This window comes from Dermacentor silvarum, chromosome 7, assembly GCF_013339745.2.
Source record: "Dermacentor silvarum isolate Dsil-2018 chromosome 7, BIME_Dsil_1.4, whole genome shotgun sequence".
Lineage (NCBI taxonomy): Eukaryota > Metazoa > Arthropoda > Arachnida > Ixodida > Ixodidae > Dermacentor > Dermacentor silvarum.
The window spans coordinates 14999452-15019701 of NC_051160.1; the positions used below are offsets into that span (position 1 = coordinate 14999452).

Consider the following 20250-nt stretch of genomic DNA (forward strand, 5'->3'; position numbering starts at 1 on the left):
TCGAGGTTATAGTTTTTTTAAATTATTATTTAGATTGGCTCCGAAAGCCGCGCACACCGGTACGTAAGTCTGACGTCACAGATTTCGAAGTAGTATCTCGTATTTATCCCTTGTGGCTCGGTAAACGATTCTGAAACTCGTTACCTTCACCCTTTGGTTCGTTTAGAATACGGCGTAGTCAATTTTTTACCAATTAAAAAACAAAGCTAAACTAGGCCACAGTAGGTGTCGTCACGATCTATGACGTCACGGCTAGCTCTAGTGCGGGGACTTCAAGGCGGAGTCGCCACCTGTCTACCTTTTTATGCATTATTTTCTGGCTTTTCAGTCCTCATCTCGCGGTAATATACAGCGGTTCCGTTTTTGTATTGTAGAAGGGTAATTTACTAAATACAGCTAAACTTAATTATTTCTTTAGTGTCCCTTTAAAATTTGCTTATTGTTTTAGGCGTTCTATACGCTGTAAAATAATTTGCACCCTTTTAAAAGTGAATAAGCATGTAAGGGTGTGGGTTGTACATCGATTTACACCCTTATTGAAAAGGGTGTAACGGTGTGAGTTGTACACCGATTTACGCCCTTACTCAAAAGGGTGTAATGGTGCGAGTTGTGCACCGAGTTACACCCTTATTCACTTTTAAAAGGGTTTACATTATTTTATTGTGATAGGCTGCGTGAGTTGCAGTTAAACGTTGCGCAAACAGTAATCGGCAGTATATGGTTGTGGCGACATGCGAGGCGGTGCTCCTCCGTGAAATTATTAATATTGCACACGCGAAGCACGTATGCGACAGAGAAATGCAAATAAGCGACACGTGGTTTTCGAAAAAAAATTATTGGTCGTGCGTTCATTGTTGTTTAACGAACTGAACATCGGAGCGACATTGAAGTGAGAATGCCCTTTAAATGAGCGGCTTACTTTCTTGGTTAAGCGCAAATATATAGTGAAACCTATTTGCGATACTCTGTGCTGTATCTTTAGAGAGTTGCGTTCTGAACCCATCGCGGTGGCTTCAGTGAGTGCGCGACGTCGTGCTGTTGAACGTGAAAGTTGAGTGTCGAGCCCAACGCAACACGTTGAACGATCGAGCTGGCGGCCATCGAGCGGTCGTAAACAGTATGCGGCCGACGTAAACAGTGCTTGGCCGACTTGAAAGAACGAGCGGGCTGCAGGCGCCGGCGGGGCTTGCGGCAACCATGCATAGAGTCGGCGCGCGGCTCAACGTGCGGGACAGCTGTACCACTTGCCACGCACCGTACTGGCGCATTCGTTCGGCTTGGTGCGTGGATTTGGAGAGTCAGAGCGTGGCTGGCCGTGGGAAAGACGTTCGCCGTCCGACAGTCTGCAGGGCACACTTATACTGGGGGTCATTATCACCTCCAAGCGACGGCGCGTTTGCAGTATAACGCGATGTGGAAGAAGGAGATTCCCGGAAATGCGTTCGATCCGGGTTTGACTGTTTACACAGTCGAAACCCGATATATCGAATCTGACGGGGATCACAAACAAGTTTGATATATAGGTAATTCGATATATGAAATACAAATTTTATACAAAAATTTTAAAGGGATTTTATTCTTGTTCGTTATGCGCAATAATTCGTTATCCACAATAATTCCTTATATGTGGGTTCGGTATAGCTGGGTTCGGCTGTGTACCCAAGGGATCCCAAGTGTGAACCCGAAGACCCTGTGTATATTATGAACGTCAACACCGGCATAGCAGTTGAATGTTTCGCACGCTGATATGTGTGTCTGCAAAGGGGTGGGGGAGGAGGGGGAGGAGCGATCGGCAACTACCCAGAACCACTGATTGTTGCGGTTGTGCCGTGGGAGAGATTGCTGCCGAGTCCCTGAGACCGACGCACAACTCGTGGGAAACGCTGCGTCCAAGCTCAAGACCAACTTGAACAGCTGCTGGTCGGAAAGAGTATATATAGTACTGCCAATTATTCCGGACCAGTGGAGGAATTCTGGCAAAGGAGAACTGTCAGTTGATTGGACGTTACTGTGTACTGTGGCGTGAAATAGTATTTTGATGGATGTTTTGATTATGCACAATGCTGAAATTTAAAGAGAGGATCTAACCTCTCGGAGGGGCCACGCAGACAGGACGGAGAATAAAGAACTGACCAATTTCCATGCTCGCCTGGAAAAGTCTTCCAAGACTGAACTACGTATAAGACCACCTAATAATAGTCGCATCAAGCTTGACGAATTCGACTTTGAGGGTTCGATTCCCATCGCATTTAATTGAGGGTGGTGTGCAGAAAAAGGAAAACGTCGTGGAGTGAGCTTGGAGGGCACGTCCGTGGAGAGCGATCTCGGTTAATTCGGGGTACCCCAGTAGGCCATCCACCGCCACTTATAGCGGTCATGCATCGAAATGTGGCCCCCTGGGTTAATCCCGCGGCCTCGAGATCAGCGGCGCAACGTCGTAGCCCACTGGGCTATCGCCGCAGGGTGCAGTTAAAATTTGAGCGTATAGTTCTGGGAACATTGGCTTGAATACTGCGACTAAATTCGTTCGTGTCTTACATAAGGCGGCGTGGCGCGATTTAGGCGGCTCTTTTCTTTGCACGCTCCGCGATTCTCCGCTGCAGCGTTTGTTGGCAGATTGCCACGTCGCTACCCCTTTCTCTCTCTCTCCTTTCTTTCTCTCTCTCTCTTCTTTTTTCCCCTCTTCTTCTTCGTCGTTAGGAAAACTCTACGCGCCCCACCTTGAAGTGCTGGTCAGACAAGGAAGTTATAAAAAAGTATAGAGATGCCGGGCTGCAATGCTATTCCCGCCATCTCGTTTCTTCAACAATGAATCTCGCGTAGCGGGCACCCCGTTATTTGAGCTGATGTATATGCAAACGTCGTACTGCTGCGCGGACGGAAGAAAATTTAAATAAAAAGGAAAAGCTATACAGTATAGGTCGGAGCTTATAGTAGCGGGTTCTGCTGGTTTCGGGCTTCACTTTTTCTTTCCTTTTTCTTTTTATAACGTGGACGCAATGGACATAAAATGCGGGGAGAAAAAGTCTCGAATGGAGAAAAGTTGGGGTTAAAACTGCTCGCGTAGCGTGCGGACCGGTTATATGAGCGTGACGTACCACGTTGTTCCGCTTGCACGCGCGTTATAGATCCTGAAAGTCAACCCTGCGCTTTCCAGACGCGCGCCGGAGGTCTTGCTGATAGCGAGTTGGCGTGAAAAAAAAGGAGCTCCGTTTCTTTTTCTTTTGGAGGTTGGGAACCTCGAGTATCCCATGGCGGGTGTGATCTGGGCGGATTCGGACAACCGAGTCGAGATGCTCGGATTGCGTGGCGAGGTGTGCTAAACTGTATAGGCGGCGACGGTGAAGTAAACGTATAAAGGCACGAATGAAAGGCAGTGCACGTGGTGAAGCTGTAATCAAAGCGTGTTATATTCGCACGAGCGTGTACATATATACCGGGTGTTTCAGCGAACACTTTCAAAAATGTTTAAAAGTTGCCTGTGGCAGATAGCACAATTCTAGTTCATGAGCTGGTCTACTCGAAGAGGCGGACATTGCTTGCCCAAAAAGCTTGAAATGCTGAATCGACTTATTAACAGAAATCCGATAATTAAGTGTTTAACTAGCCTTATGGCCCATATTGCAATTTACAATTCGAGCCGTTCATATAAGCGAATGAGAAGGGAAACTGAGAGGCTCGATTTTTGTTAATCACGACCGCATAACTCCAGGCAATGAAGCCAAAGAAGTATATATATATATATATATATATATATATATATATATATATATATATATATATGGAAGCTCCCGTTTGCAATTATGTTTCAAGAACAGAGCGCCCGGTTTGGTCCAGAATGTTAATCATGCGCTGCTTTTTCTTTAAGTTGCCGGGGTAAAGAAAAAGTCCACCTTGCAAATGTTAGAAAAGTTCCGAACAAGCGGGGCAGGGCTTGGCGTGCTTTCTTGAAACGTCAGCCCTCGCAAATTTAGCTCAGGTGAGAGCAAGGATAAGACAGCGCTGTATGGGATGACGTCGAGCATAGTGCGTGTTTTAACCCTTTGTTTCTTTCGGCTGCTATGCCCTGTAATGGGCACAACCACGTGACTGCTTCGGGCGCTGGGGGATTGGTGGTGGTAACTTGCTAACGGTTGCCGAGCACGCGTTCACAGCTACCGGCGAAGCGAGGTTAATGTGTATATATATAGCGAGTACAAAGAGTTCTGAAGGAGGCTATTATAGTGAGGTATGTGTGCAGGCTTTTTGATTGCTGCACGGTGCAGTGTTAGGCATGGGATGACCTGGCGAACTCGGCAGTTATATATTTTTTTTAGGCTCTAACTATAACGCGTCATGTTTAAACTCTGGTCTGGCATCAGCCAATGTAACATCGTCACCAAAGGATGTTGTTAATGGTGCGATGACGTTGTTGGCTGCAGGCGGATCTGTAGCCTCGCTATAATTACCGGCTGCGAAGCCTATAAACAAGTTCTCACATTGATTTTAAATCTATCGTTGCCCATCACTCGGATCGTACGCGCCCATCCCTTAGAAAGTGTGAAACCGCTGTCACATTCGAGCAACTTGTTCCACGCGTTTCATTATGCGACTTTAAACGGGAATAAAACAAAATGAAAATGTTTAGCCACTTTCATTTAGCCCCCCCCCCCCCTCCACCACCTCCACCACGACAACGTGGCGTCGTGTTTTTTCGTATAAGCCGATGTTTCGAATGAACAGGGGGGGGGGGGGGTTACCAGCTACTAACCGTATTTTGCAGATGGTCGCGCCACCGCTGAACCGGCAAACGAAATAAATCGTTGCGCTGATTTGCGTGGACGGCGGTGAAGTGTGGGATAAGGATGGAGGCAGAGAGCGCGGCGTTTACACGTACACCCGGCGACAAAATATTACGAACCATGAAATCTGAGGAGATGCTGAACATCTCCGCAGCCTCTCAACACAGCCTGGTATTTGCATTTCGGGACACGTCTGGAATATGCCAACAACGTCGTCGTATACAGTTTTACTGGCTACTGCTACATGCAGGCTGCTCGGGAATTGAACGTTTTTTCCCGAGATTCCTTCCGTGGTCCGTAAACTTTTGTCGCCGGGTGTACGTAGCATGTTTCTCGCCGGTAGAGGGCGCGCATACCCTCGCTGCTGCTGCTGCGGCTGCCCCCGACAAACGGACACGTGAGATGGGTCGGATTTACTCCGCAGAGAGCTTCCGCGACCGGGCGCACGATGATCGAAGAACTCTGCAAGATGATCGGTGGCGATCAATCAGGCACCAAATCTCCCGCGGTGCAACAGCAGCAGCAGCATCCGAGTTTGGCCGGGGCAAGACGTTGCACGCGGAGCAGCTTTTCGCTCCCACACGGAAAAGGAAAGGGGGGGATGTGAAAGAAAACAGATGGCGTCTCGCTAGCGGACTGGCAGAGCCACTCTTTCTCGCCTCGCGAGCTCGGGGTCCTATCTCGATGGCGCACACTTGGGAACTTGCACTGCCTCAGTCAGAAGTATGCAGCGCTGGCGAAGGTCGCCTGTGTAAGCGGCGACTGAATTCAGGAAGCACTTTTTTTTTTTTTTTTTTTTTTTGCGCGCGTGGGCTAATCGTGGGCTTAGCGCCGCAGCTATCGTTAAGTCTATAGCCTTACCGCGACGCTGAACATTTAACAAAGCGGGGGAGCGCGCGGGCTATAGGCCTATAGTTCGCCGTTATTCGCGCGATAAGGCGCGCGTGTGCTCAAAAGAGTGATAAATGAAAGCATTAAGCTAGATATGTAGAGTACACTTCACTTCTCGAATACGTGTTTTATAGATAGCTCCTATAAGGTGAGTGCGGAGACTCGGTGTGCCGATAGGAAACGATGTTGACGCGGCTAAATCGCGGGGCGACCTCGCGTTAGAGCTTGGCCCAATAACTCCCCTGACGGCATAGTTTCGTCGCAATTAAAGTTTCGTCGACGGCGGCTAATCGTTAATTTAACCATTTAAGAGAATCGCGTTTCATTCGGAAAACGAAATTAAATCTGCCGCAACTTATTCTGACTTTCTGTGAACCAGTGGGCCAGTGGTGCCGTGTATACTGTGTATATAACGATTCATTTTCGGATATTTATCTCCCGTCGCGATTTAAATGACCGGTTCCAGCGATAACGACTGCGAGAACAATAAAGGAGAACCGAGGGGCTCGGCCGGCGTTGTCTTGTAGGTTACAACCACATTAGTTCAAGGAACAATGATGACAAGGAAAGCACAGGGGATATGGACGCGGTTCCGTTTAATTGAATTTGATAAGGAAAGACGGGGGGGGGGGGGGGGGGGGCACACTACAAGCACGCACACTCTCTCCCCCCTCTTTGTCTCTCTCTCTCTCTCAATGGCGTGGCTGCAGCCTCGGCAACGCTGCACTGTATTCGTCTTGAGGTCGGGTGCAGATTCCCGAGGGCGTCTATGCGTCGCTCTCGGCTGCCGAGTTGGCGACGCTTCCCCCTCCGCTGTGTTTGCCCTCCTCGTCTTCTCCGAGCTTCGCCACTTGGGGCATCCCGCCCCCGTCGCATACTTCTCTCCTTCTACATTTCTTGTCCCGTGCGTGAAGACAGCCGGATCGTGCGTGGAGTGCGCGCGCTGCATGCAGCCCGCTCGTATTCCCGTATATATATAGTCGTATATAGCGTGAAGCGCAGACATCGGTGCTGTGTTGGGCACGTCCTCGCTGGCCCCTTCGAGGTAATTTCAAGTGAAAATACGAACATACAAAAAGAGCGTGCATTTGCGGTTTGTTTATAAATAATTGAATGCGTTGTTTGCGCACATCCTGGTCGTTTCCGTTGTTGCTTCTTCGCTTATTCCTCTTCGTCGCAGATGTTTCTTCCCACTACACAGTACGTGAAGTCTGGTTGATAGATTCAACGGATCTTCGAGAAGCTTACCTGGCGGCAGTCCTGGCATGCTACTCCATGGTGGGTATAGGATGAAAAATGATGTGCACAGTTCGCACCAAAGAAAACACAACGCACACGAAGCTTAACACTTCACCTAAAGTGTCTCATTGAGACCGGTGTCTCTAAGAAAGGTGGTGGTTTTCGGCACCCATTTAATGTGCTTCGATTAGGCGAGCGTAGCATGCCTTTCGTTCCAGCCTCAAGAGGGCGCGCGTGTCGTTCCGTCTTCACGACTTTCCTCACCGTTTCCTTTGATCGAGAGATTGGTTTGGGCGTCGGTGTCGCAACGGCAGCCGCCGCTTGGACCCGGTGTCTGCGGCGCGGGCACACACCCTCCACCCCCCACCCCACCTTCCGTCTTTTGTGGGCGCGCAAGAAAGCCGAGCGGCGGTTGCGTGTCGTGGATGTGAACCACGTGAAACGTGCAGCGTCGTCGAAGCCGGCGTCAGCGTTGACGCTCCCCGGTTACCGCTTTTACTTTGTCTCGTATCTATACTTCATACTTTCTTGTTCCTTCTGCACTCTGGGGTGACGAAAAAACAAGAAACAAAACTGAAATCTTTATAAGCATATGCGCGCATCTTCAATAATCGACGTTGTGGACAATACCCATCCTTATAAGTGGTATTCGTTACAACTAGTCTCTGCGTAAAGGCCGCTGCGTAAGTGTACTATATACACTGTATGCGTAGCCTTGTCGCGTAAAGATGGGTGACAGAAGAAGGGGCACGGAAGCACCCTTTCCCTTCTACTGTCAGGTTTTTACACGTGCCATATGTTGCCTGGATGCTGTGAACGCTGATGTCGATGGATCTGGATTCATCTGGACCAGCTGGTGTTCATTTAGGGCGCACACAGAACGCCCCCGAACTCGGTTTTCATTGCCTTCAGCTTCCATAGAAACGCGACCGTGCCACGCCCGTGAATCGAACGCTGGACCTGCTATGCAGTCAGCGGTTGCACATTACACGCCGTATAGCCGCAAAGTTATTGCCACGGTATTCTTTCGAGTAACATGGCGGGAGACTTGACCCCGAAATTCTAGAACGTTTCAACACTCCACCTCGACTCCGGGAAAGTTGTTTGCAGCGTCACTCGTCGACAGAAGTGGTCGCTGTTCTATCATTGACACTTTCACGACAATTCTCGAGAAGCGCAACATCATCTTCAGTCGAGCGGAGGCACTGCAGTCCAACTCGATAGAGTGGAAGGAGCGAGGGCTTCATTCGAGTCGAAGATCGTTCGAGAATACGGGGTTATTATTCACCTCAGATCAGCTCGGGATCCACGATCAGATATCCCAGATCCGCTTCGTTTGCATCCTCGAGCTTTTTCCCTGTAGTGATCAGACACTGTGCAGTCTGTCGTGTCCGCACGCTGTAGCGTCCGTCCTCCTCTCCAAGTGCCGTCTCAAGTCGGTAAAAAAAAAAAAAAAAAGACCGTAAGGTTAGTTTTAGACAAAGGCATCACCGTTTTCGTCTGCTTTCTTCTTCTTCTTTTTCTTTTTTTGATAGCCACATTGACCCACACTTGCCCAAAGCGCAGTCCCGCGTCGACGTCACGCGAGCGAGCAGAATGAACAGCACGCCGCCAACTCGTGTGTCTTTTCGCAGTACTGCACGGATTTCGGCGGAACAGGGTTTCCGTCTTTTCGCTATAGATACATGCCGATCCCGCGCCTGAGAAGCGAACAATGGAAGTCTCGCGACGAAGTCGGAAGAAGCTAGGTCTCGGCTGCAGATATAGGGAGCGGCGCGCGCGCACCCTGAAGAAAACCGCAGCTATAGAACGCGGCGCCGCTCTTTCTTTCTCTCACCGTCTCGCAGACAGCGCTGCCAAATGCATGCCGCGAGCCTTGGGAAGCAAGACGAAGAGAGGCGCTCGATCGCTCTTTCGCATATATACGCGTCGAAACGTCGTGATCGAACGTGTATAACGCCTTTGTGTGCGCCGTGTGTCGCGGACACTCGTCCAAGTGCGCCCACGAATTCGTGGCCATTCTCTCTATTACCCTGCACCCCCCGCCTTTCTTCCCCGACTTCATTCCCCGCCCCAACGAGCGTGGAACTCGTGCTTTCACTGACTCGGGTCGTGCTTTTCGCCTTGAATATATTGCGTCGAATCCGCCTTGGTTGGCCGCGCTCAGGGCGTGGCTGCAGCGCTGAGTAACTTTTTCGCGTGCGTCACAGCGTTGCACACCTGGGTTGTGAGGGACGCCGCCTAGCGGAAGGCTTTGAATGAATTTTCGGGCCGCTCGGCCGGGGTTGACCGTTAACGTGTATTATAGGTATACGCCTGAATCTTTTTTCGTGTTCCGCCCGCGTCGGAAATGCGGCCAAACGTCCAGCGAGTGAACGCCTCAGCCGCGTTGCGAACCACCAAGGAGGGTTGAAAACGCCGTACTGTTGCGATGAACGAAAGATCCGCGTTGGTGAAGGTGTTGTTTAGGGTGTACTGTGCGAATCTTTCTGCGTCAAGCGACATTTGAGTCAGCGGGTGGATAACGGTCTCTATTTGCGCCCTGTTTAATGAAGGCGGCCTAAGACTGCCACGCCGTTTTCATATCTTATAAGTGGAACCTCGTTATAAGGAAATGGCATGTAACGAAGTAAGTGAAATCCTCCTTGAAGCTCCCATAAAGATGCATTGTGCAGTACATGCAGTAAGGGTTATAACGAAGTGATGGACGTAACCAAGTAATTGTGGCTCCCCCGTTCGACTTCGTTATAACGAGGTTTTACTTAGACGATTTGAGCCGTCATGCCAATGCTGCCGAATCCCCGTCTATAGCGAACATGGCCCAGAAGGATAACTATACGCTTGTATACACGGCAATTTGTCGACACTTATCGAAAGCAGAGGACGCGATTATTACGAGAGCGAATTACACACGTTTTCTACAACTAGAAGGGACACAAAATTCTTGTCTCGCTTTTCTTTCTTTTTCTATAAGAAAAAGATAGCCTCCGAATCCTTAATCGCGGTATATGACGCCTCCATTCCACGAACGGGCAACGAATCATGAATTATAACGTCTTTTAATGTGAGGAACTCAAAAAGCGTGCCGGATTTCTCGGCGTAATATAGTGTTTGTTTACATACAAGTCATCTGTGTACGTCACGAAAATTGGGAGAGTCGCGCGGCATCACTAATGCGGGGGTTGGGGTGTAGTAGTCGCATCGTTGTCGCCTTGTCGAAAGCTTCAGACGGTGGGATAAAAAATAAGGGCTTACACCTTTATTCGCTTTTAAGGGCGTAAATTACTTGAAGTGCAGAGTGAATGGTGCGCCGTTTTGGGCGAGACACGGTAATTGTAGGCGGCTTGCGACCACGACCAGGCTGACCGGTGCGCGCGCGTCGGCGATTTGCGATCATTATAGGCGATTTTCGTGGCGTACAGGCATTAATTGTGAGCAAACCGTATATAACGCCAAGAAGCCGCGCTTCTTTTGGCGCGCATTTTGAAACGGCCACTTCAAAGGAAGATACAATCAGTGGTGAATTTTTGCGCGTTCAAGAAAAGCTGTTAAATTCGGGGGCTTTACGTGCCAAAAACCACGATTTGATTATGAGGCACGCCGTAGTGAGGGACTGCGGATTAATTTAGACCACCTGGGGTTCTTTAATGTGCGCCAACTGCAAGGTACACGGGAGTTTTTGTATTTCGATCACCGCCATCGAAATGCGGCCGCCGCGGCCGGGATTCGATCCCGCGACCTCGGGTTAGCGCCACGTCACAGCCACAATACACCACCACGGCGGGTATTTGCGCTTTCAAAACACGGCACTGTAGTTGCAGTGGCGACAGCTTTCTGATGAGGGAAACACACACACACACGCACACGCTCACGCACACTCACGTATATATACACACACATATACATACATATATACATATACAGGGTATTTCAGCGAACACTCTCAAAATTTAATTAAAGCTGCCTGTGGCAGATAGCCAAATTCTAGTGAATGAGCTGGTCTACTCGAAGAGGCGGACAATATTTGCACAGAAATGAAATGTATACTTGACCAATTACCAAATATTCACTAACTAAGTTGCACTAACTAAATATTCACTAAGTTTTTAACTAATTACCTGACGGCCCATATTACAATTTACAAATTGTAGCTGTGGAGTTCTCAAGGCGGATCCACTTGGAATTAATTCTCAGGATGACACCAGTTTCGCTATATTAATTCCCGAACTTTGCGGAGAAATGCATTGGCGTTCCAGTTAATATTGTGCTTCGATGCATAAAGCGATGTTTTGTTAAGAAACTAACTGGAACGCCAATGCATTTCTCCGCAAAATTCGGGAATTAATATCTCGAAACTGGTGTCATCCCGAGAATTCGTTCCAAGTGGATCTGCCTTGCGAACTCCACGGCTACAATTTGTAAATTGCAATTTGGGCCATCAGGTTTTTAGTTAAAAACTTAATTAGTGCATTTTTGTTAATTATTCGATTGCGCATTTCAATTGTGCAACTAATGGTCCGCCTCGTCGAGGAGACCAGCTCATTAACTAGAATTGTGCTATCTGCCACAGGCAACCTTTAAGAATTTTGAAGTGTTCGTTGAAACACCCTGTACATGCATACATACATACATACATACATACATACATATGTATATATATATATATATATATATATATATATATATATATATATATATATATATAGGTAAGTACGCCCTTTAAAGAGTAGTCGGGTATATGGTACCTAACAAAAATAGCGCCCTCCTTTGAATGAGCGAACCGACGACGTCTTCGCGTAGCACGCGCGGTGCTTTTACGCGGGTGGAGCAGCAGCCTAACGTCGATACTCGGGTTTTGAAGGGAAGTGCTTGCCTCGGTTGATTTATCCGTATGTCGCTCCGGAAATGTTCCCGTTATTCACAGAAGAAAAAAAAATTTTTTTTCCTTTCTATCCGAGGGCGGACAAAATGGCGAACACGCTGGCGCGTGGCTCGTGTAATGTTAGCCCAAAAAGTATAGTAGCGCACTGCACGCTACAGTATAGTCAGCTCCTGAATCTTGCGGACGCGATGATTTATCGGGGCGCGTCCTTTGTCGATCGGCGACGAGCAGTGATATCGTGGTGACGAGCTTCGCTTCAAAAAAAGAAAGAGGGAGAGCTTCGCTTTCGCGCGGCGGGTCTTTAGCTCCGGCTTCGCGATGGAGATAAAAGCGGGATGAATGGGGGAGCTCGGGCGCGAACCCCGCGTCGCCTGACGCCCCCATCTCTACGCGTTCCGGCCGCCGCACCATTGCGACGCGATGGCTGCAGTATACACGCCGACATAAAAAGGAGGGGACGAGGACGGCACACCGCGATAAGGGCTGAATGGCGCGGAAGAAGGTTGTCGGCGGCGACTTCTCGATTATCGCGGGTTCCGTCTCACCCCAGTCTCTTTGGGGAGGCGGGAACAGCGTGGCCGCCATGCCCGTTCCGGAAATGTTCGTGGTCTCCTGCGAGCTCTTGCGCCCGGTAGTGAGTTATGTCGGTGTGGTATTGCCCCTCGCAATAATGCCAATGGCGCTGCTAGTTTGTTTGAATAAAAAGAGATAAAGTAAGTATAAAGAGTGTCCCCGGCAGACTTCTTCCAGGCTTGCTTCGCTTGCTCGCTCATCAATACCGTGCCTCGTCCTTTTTTTTTTTTTCTTTTCCTTTTTTTTCCTCCCCACCAGAGTTTCTGGATATGTACTCCTCATATGCAGTAACTCTACCTCTTCACTACGGTCTGCGACCTCCCGCAGACTACCCCAAAAGACCGCGTATTTGGTGACGGACCTGCGTTGGCCCATCGTGACGAGCTCCGAGTCTACGGGCTAACTTTTCCTCCGTATACAGATGCGTACAGGTGAAGTCGTCGCTCACGATGTACCGAGCAGGTGATTAATTGCCGGGACGGTTCTCCTGGGAGCAGCCTGTACTGGCGGAAGCATGACGAGGTGCTCCGAGAACGGGTCACCGGATAACCAAAGTCGTGAGAGGCCTGCAGATGACACGTGACTCCTCTGTAGAAGCCACCGGAGAGGTCACCGCACAGGGTCGCCTAATGCAGCGTTTAGGCTAAAGATAACGTAGTTTGGTGACAGCAGCTCCTGCCCCGTTTCTATAAGCTGTATGCTAATAAAATCAATCTCGGGTAAAGACTGGAGATGGTTCAGCTTTCCGGATTGTTGAGGATGGGGAGCGAAGATGCGGCTGGAATGCTGGCGGAAGCATATATGGAGGCTGATTCAGCACAGTGCATAGTTGTGGACCAGTAGGATGGTACATCTATATGGGGTATGCGCTGACGTCATCTATAATAGACAGGGAAAGAGGATAGAGTAGGAGGAGAAAAAAAAAAATGTTGGCCGTCCCGTTCCGAACAGCTTCAAAATGGTCGCTTGGACTAGTGGGTTGATTTGCATCTTGCGAACTTTTTAGGTAAAAAACTTTGCAAGATGCAAAACTATATATATATATATATATGTGTGTGTGTGTGTGTGTGTGTGTGTGTGTGTGTAGTGCAGCTGCTGTGACCGCTTCCTCTTCATGTGCGTGAGGAGATCGCTTTTGCCTCTTTCTGTCCTATACTGGGCGTCACCTAAAGCTGGGTTTTATGTCGCTTGCTGTGCCGTATAGCACTCCCACGATGTGTCGAGCGCGCTACGGTACACTTCTCGAAATTAAGCGCCCAATTTCGAACGCTCTTTTCACCCTTTTCCCGCGTACACTCGTCCACGCAGTACAGCGCGTAAATGTCAGCGTGGCCTTGCCCTTCTGGCTCGTATGTCCTGACCTTAATACGACGGGCACGGGCGTGTTCGTGTGGGCTTGCAGCAGCTGCGCATGAGACGGGACCGTCTCGAATTGCCCATTGCCGCGGTGCTGACCTTCGTTTTACGCGGCTTTCCTTTTTTTTTTCTTTTATTCTTCGATCGCTTGCGGTATCGCCTGTTAGAAGTGCATACCGGAAGAGATTGTATATAGTTGCACCCGGTATGTAGCCATTAAGCGGAAACAGCGCGCATAAACTGGACAAGGAAGTTCCGCGGTTTCCGTTTACTATAACGCGCGGGTGGGTTTCGATTCGTTAGACCAATCAGAGCTGTCTACCTTTAAGAAGACGACTTCTTGTCTGCGCGTTAGAACGAGAACATGCTTCGATATTGCTAGGCGCCTTAATTATATCAAATTTTGACAAATAGTCGAGCTGTTACTGCGATAATTTAAACTAACTTAAAAAAAGAGAACTCCTACAGTGAAAGAAGTCAGATTTATGTCCCTTAGTCACACATTATGACAGTGTTTTTAAGGCCTCCAGATTTATATATACATTTTCCCCCCGAAACACGGCGCGAACTACGCAGAAAAAAAGATTGGAGGACGCTTAAGCTTCCTTTAAGAGTGGAACGCGATAGCGCCATCGGGACCCGCAGGCATCGCATTTTTTCTTTGAGCAGGCTTCACTGCAACACAGAACGTGGGAAAGCCAGCTTACAAAGCCCAAGCTTACACCGATCCCCTTAAAGTCGACTTCACTTTTAAACAGAAATGTATTGCTGGGAAAACGTTTTTCCAGAGGCAATATAAGTCATCTGTGAAGGCCCTAGCACCTTTATGATTATTTTATTAATTGTTCGCTATTGCCTCGACGCGCGCGCGTGTCCAAAATGCATTAGGCAGCCTAAGTCCCAATTTGACCTGCCGAGGATGCGAGTGCCATCTGGATAAGATTTTCTGAATTAGTCTACCCGAGCGGCGCCGCTTTTTCAATGGTATTGTAGAAGTGCTGGAAAAGGGGTTTGTGTTTGAGTTTCCTCGGAACAAAATTATGTTTTCTCGTACATTCAAATTACAATCCGACGCCACCACGGCTGTAAGTTGCGGTTAAGTCTTACTTTAAGATTTACTGTAGGATTTCACTGCGAGAAATTCAATTTTTGTTCACAACACCGTGCGCCACGCGGAGGGCCTGTGCGGTCGGGGTGGTTCGTGATGATTTTCTCCTTCACTAACACCTTGCGCCACGTGGAAGGGCTGTGCGGTGGGGGGTCGGGGGGGGGGGGGATGATTTTCTCCGCCAAGGACGCCGACATCCACGCCGACGCCGGATTTTCGGCGACACGGGGCCCTTAACGCTATCGCGTTAAAATATTCGCACCTGTCGCATGATTGTTTGTCACGTCACGCTAGACGTAATTACAAACCTTAATTGATTGCGGATGTTGTCCATTTATAGATGATGCGTTGTATCGTGAAAGGAAACGAAATACTTGTTACAATTATAGCTGCGCTGTTTGTTATCAAGTTGAGGGCCTCCTGATGCAAGAAAGACCACTAATGAACAGCAGGGATCAGAGCAACACTTCGAACTTCCCCTAACACCTGGCAGTGCACCGCTTAAGGCACCGATGTATTGTATTGTTAATTTTTAGGTGTGTGCACACACACACACACACACACACACACACACACACACACACACACACACACACACACACACACACACACACACACACACACACACACACACACACACACACATACACATACATACATACATACATACATACATACATACATACATATATCGTCATTAGCCGAAATATTCAATTAAGAGTAAGTTGCGTCTCCTTACATACGCCCGAGCGGTGCGCAAACTTCCTTGCAAGGGCGACTGCCGATGTCTCTTTAGCGCGGTGAGTCGTCCCGAAAGACGATGATCTTCCGCGTTGTCAACAAGTTCCTAACGAAGCGGCTTATATCGTCTTCGCGTCGCCATAATGACTCACTACTATGCTCGCTGGCCGCGGGCGCTTCCTGTCCCTATGAACGATGGTCGTGCTAACCCCCCAACCCCTCTCGTCGTATCGTTCTCGGGGCTCGTCGTGTTCGGCCCGTCGCGCGCGAGGATTAGTGTCGAGGAGAGCGCGACACTCATCTTCGCATCAGTGCTAATCGCGCCCGCCTATAAATCTCGGTGCAAACGAGGGGGGGAGGGGGCGGACTTTCTCCCCTGTTCGGCGCGTAAGTGGGCCGAGTTTGGAGCCTCTGAAGTTAGTTTCTTTCTCCCAATCTCTCCATTTATCTCTCTCTTTTCTTCTTTTTGCCGGAAAAAGCTGGCTGATTTGAGTGAGCAGACACCTTGACTTAATAATCCGACACGGAGCACGTTTGTCTCTCGTCACTCGACGGTATTAGGCCTCAGTCCGTCTCGATCTCCCTTAGGGGGGAGTGGTTTATCTGTAGCGCCACATAGTTTGATCCAAGAAGGATCGTGATAGAAGTATTGAGAAACGATACGAGTTCACATTAAAAGGCCACGGGAAAAGAAAAGAAACAGGCTGGGGTGGATAAATTTTCGTCGGTTGACAGGGGTATTGCTTTTTTTTTCTTGTTGTTTTAATCTCACGTTTTTAAAAAGGATTTACCGGGAAAAAAACAGGCTAGGATGAGTAAATGTTCGTCGGCTGACACATTTTTTTCTTTCTTTTTTATAATAAGGATGTACGCGAGCGCGCTTTATAATTACTCAGAATGCGGGAGCACCAACGTGTCGGAAATTCGGCCGGTCGTAAACCACCATTGCCCCCGGAAAGAAGTGCAGCGATCCTCCCATGGGGTTAATTTGAGAGCTGAGAGAGGGATGTAAAAAAAAAAAAAAAAAAAAAAGTTAATGATTGTCTCGGCCTTCAGTGCGCCTTCATTCGCCCGTCCGTTCCGTGGGGTTGTTGAAGCCGTATATATAGTATACGTCGCAGGAAATCGACTGAAGTTTGCGACATACTATAGTCTTCCACTTGTCGGAAGTCGGAAGTGTTGATAAAAAATGAGAAACTAATGCTCCGAGAGAAAGCCTATAACCGTTGGGTCAGGGATTGCGCAATCAACCTGACCTTTTTTTTTTTTTTTTTTCAGCTGAGCGCAGAACACGATATTAGCCCGGTCACGGTAGTCGGTGTGCTGTATTCTTCCAATCTTTCTTTCTTTCTTTCTTTCTTTCTTTCTTTCTTTCTTTCTTTCTTTCTTTCCTTTCTTTCTTTCTTTCCTTTCTTTCTTTCTTTCTTTCCTTCTTTCTTTCTTTCTTTCTTTTTCTTTCTTTCTTTCTTTCTTTCTTTCTTTCTTCAATGAAGGACCACGACGTTGAGCAAGACTTGAGTGGGCTGGTTGGTATTTCATTGAATAATAAACTTGGAAGCGCAGGAAGACGACAGTGACGACTCGATCTGTTGGTCCTGTCGGCTTCCTTGCGCTTCGAAGTTTATTATTGCCCACGAGGCGTTGCAAAAAAAAAAAAAAAAAAAAAAAAGAAGCAGAAGATAGAGACAAATACGGCAGCGTATAAGTTCTACGCCAACACACGGCGGTGTACATTCGTCGCCGTCCGAGCTTTGCTTCGTTTATTGCGTCGCTTCTTGCGGTAGCGCCAGCGGCAATCTTAACCGCTCCGTCGTCGTTTGAAGGGGCGGTGGGGGGTGGAAGGGGGGGGGGGGGTTGAAACAAACAGCAGCACTCGCTCGTGTTTGAGCGGAAAACGGTGCCAAACCGAAGCACAGGGCGTAAGGGAAAACCCGAGGATTGCGCATCTCACGTTTATGCGACTGAGCGTGCACCCCGCTGGTCCTGTATATAGGCAGACGAACCTTACAAACATTTATTTAGGCAGTCTATAGAAAGTCCACTGACGTTTGTCTACAGGGGGGACTGACTGTCTCTAAACGAATTATGTAAACTTCTATAGACAAATTCTAGACACTGTTTATAGGCTAGTCCACGGACAGACTTATCGCCTTACACTTCTCATCGAGCATTGTCTATAGAATGTCTATAGAAGGGCTAATGACTTATTGTCTTACAATTTTTTATTGACTAAAGTATACTTATCGTTTATTTGCAAATGTCGATTGAATATCTATATACTATTTATAGCATCATCTCACACTTTTTATTGACTATTGTGTATAGAATGCACGCAGACAAATTCTACGACATGGTTTATATAGAAGGTCTACAGACTGCCTAAATTTACTTTTATAAGCTTTAGCTATATACGATCGAAACTCCACCATTCGGTCGGACTTTCGGCAATAAAAGTGTTACTCCTTATATAGGCGGCAAGAGCGACGGAAACGTTTGGCCATGACGATGAAAACGAATAGCAGAATACGCCTTTCGGCGTTCACACATCCTCTCACGCGCGCGTTTCGGGTCGTCTGCGCAAGCATTCGCGCCTCTCGAGTCGCGCGGGTTTTTGAGGAGAAAAGATGGCTGCAGCGTTTCCGAGCTGTCGACGACAACGACCGTTCGCCCAGCTGGTGAACTTCCTGCCCGCCGTACAGAATCTTGCCGCGTTATTTCTGCCCTCCTTTCTCTCTCTCTCTCTCTTCTAATCCTTTTGCGAAAGTTGTTGGCGTGCGCTTTTATACAGCGAGCGAGCGAGCGAGCGAGCGGGCGCGGTCAGAGCACTCTTCGATCGCCGGAAATCGTAATTCCTCTGGCCTCCTTTCTCCTTTTCTTTGTTTTCGCCTAGATTCTACTCGCCTCTGACTGCAGACATATATTGGCCGGGTCATGGCCTCTCGATATCTGGTAGCCTTGTATACACGCGCTGTGGGGTGCGTTCTGTGGAAGGTGGACGGGAAGGCGCGCCTTGCAGGCGCTTCCGCTGCGGCCATGGCTTTTACGGGGAGGCGGGCTCTCTCTCTCAAGCTAACTCTGCGCTTTCGCGAGGAAATACGCGAGAACCGTGATACTGTAGTGTACGGCCTGCCGGGGAATATACACCTCAAGCAAGGCGGTTGAAATCACGGACAAGACAGTTTAGGCTGCCTGATCAAGAAGAGCGCAGGCGCGATGTGGCCTATATATATATATATATATATATATATATATATATATATATATATATATATAGCGCAAACCTGAGATGCTGTCCTGGTGGGTAACGTTTGCATGTCTACGGGAACTATCTAAGCATATTAGCAGTTTCCCAGTGTGCCTGAGATCGAGTGCACTTTGACGGCTTGGCTAAATTAAAAAAAAAAAAAAAAAAAAAAACGTTCCGCACGTCGAGGTCGTTTATAGGACACTTTTGTTTTTCTTGCCTTTCTGTTTTGTGTGTTCTCCTGATAACAGCGCGAAGCTACGTAGCACTCCCCGCATACGTTTCCCGGTAAAGATTACTGTTGCGCAAGCTGCCGCGGCGACGGCAGCTTGCGACGTGCGGAGTGACGTCCCTATATACCCTTTCGTATACAAACGAACCATGCAGCGCTAGCAACTGATTTCAATGTTGCTGCAGCACCGCTATATGGGTTGCGGCGTGCCTTCAAAATTATTATTACTACGGTTACCCTAAATTACCATTACTACCATAACTAAAGCAATGCAGCATTGCATACCCCCTTAAACAGTTGTATAGTGGTGGTTTTCAACAGCTTCGCTGGACATCCACGTTCGCAGGACCGGGATGGCGGGTCAATTTTTTTTCGATATAATTTATTCGTTCATTCACTTAGTAATCATTGATTCACTTTTCTCGCGGGGAGTGGGCGCTTGCAGGAATCGATACGTCGTGGCAAAAAGCGCACCGTAATGGCAAGAGACACCGCGTGAGTGCATATAGACGCTTGCCTCGCGCATCACCGCGCAAGCGCACGATGTTCAGGCGATCCAGCCACACTGCGGTCGCTCTTGGCCGTCGAGTAGTACGTGATCGATTGCTTCGAAATTTTGCGACTGACGATCGTCCCACACGTGAGCGTCTCCTTATGATGTCGATCAACGTGTCCTCGACCTTTTTTTGTGGCGGCCGCCGCGTCTTGCTCGCTGCCTGCACTCCACTGCACGTATACGGTCGAGCGCCTCTATACATACAACGAACGCCTCCATACAACGAAATGGACCTGCGTTGTTAGGAATAATTCTGTCCCGGCTCTATTGCGAGGATGTGCGGTGCGCGACCTATACAACGAAGCGACCTGTATAACGAATGATTTCATGAGGCTTCGTTGTAATAAATGCGTTCGACCGTGCACGTGTGCCGCGTGTGCTGCAGTGCTGCTCGCGGTGAAATGGATCGCACGTGTTCGCGGGCGGCCGGTCTCGGTGCCGCGATCAACCCCGTGTTGCAATTTCCGAAGGGACCGTGACAGAGAAAGTGGTCAGGCGTCGTCGGCATCGATCAGCGCTTTCTTTGTTCTCTCTTTCATCCTCGCCACCCTGGTACCGCAGTGAGCGAGCTCGGCGCTGCGGCGGCGCGACAAGCTCCGTGTCGACCCGTTAACATCGTGCATAAAACCGATAATCGTGTCGCGCGC

At 48.7% G+C, this 20250-nt stretch overlaps 1 protein-coding gene across 1 annotated transcript in view; it reads left to right on the plus strand.

The window, feature by feature from the left end:
• The window catches only part of LOC119457583 (exostosin-1b), a 182224-nt gene that overhangs the window by 30263 nt on the left and 131711 nt on the right, over positions 1 to 20250 (plus strand). The gene's annotated exons all lie outside the window — the stretch shown is intronic.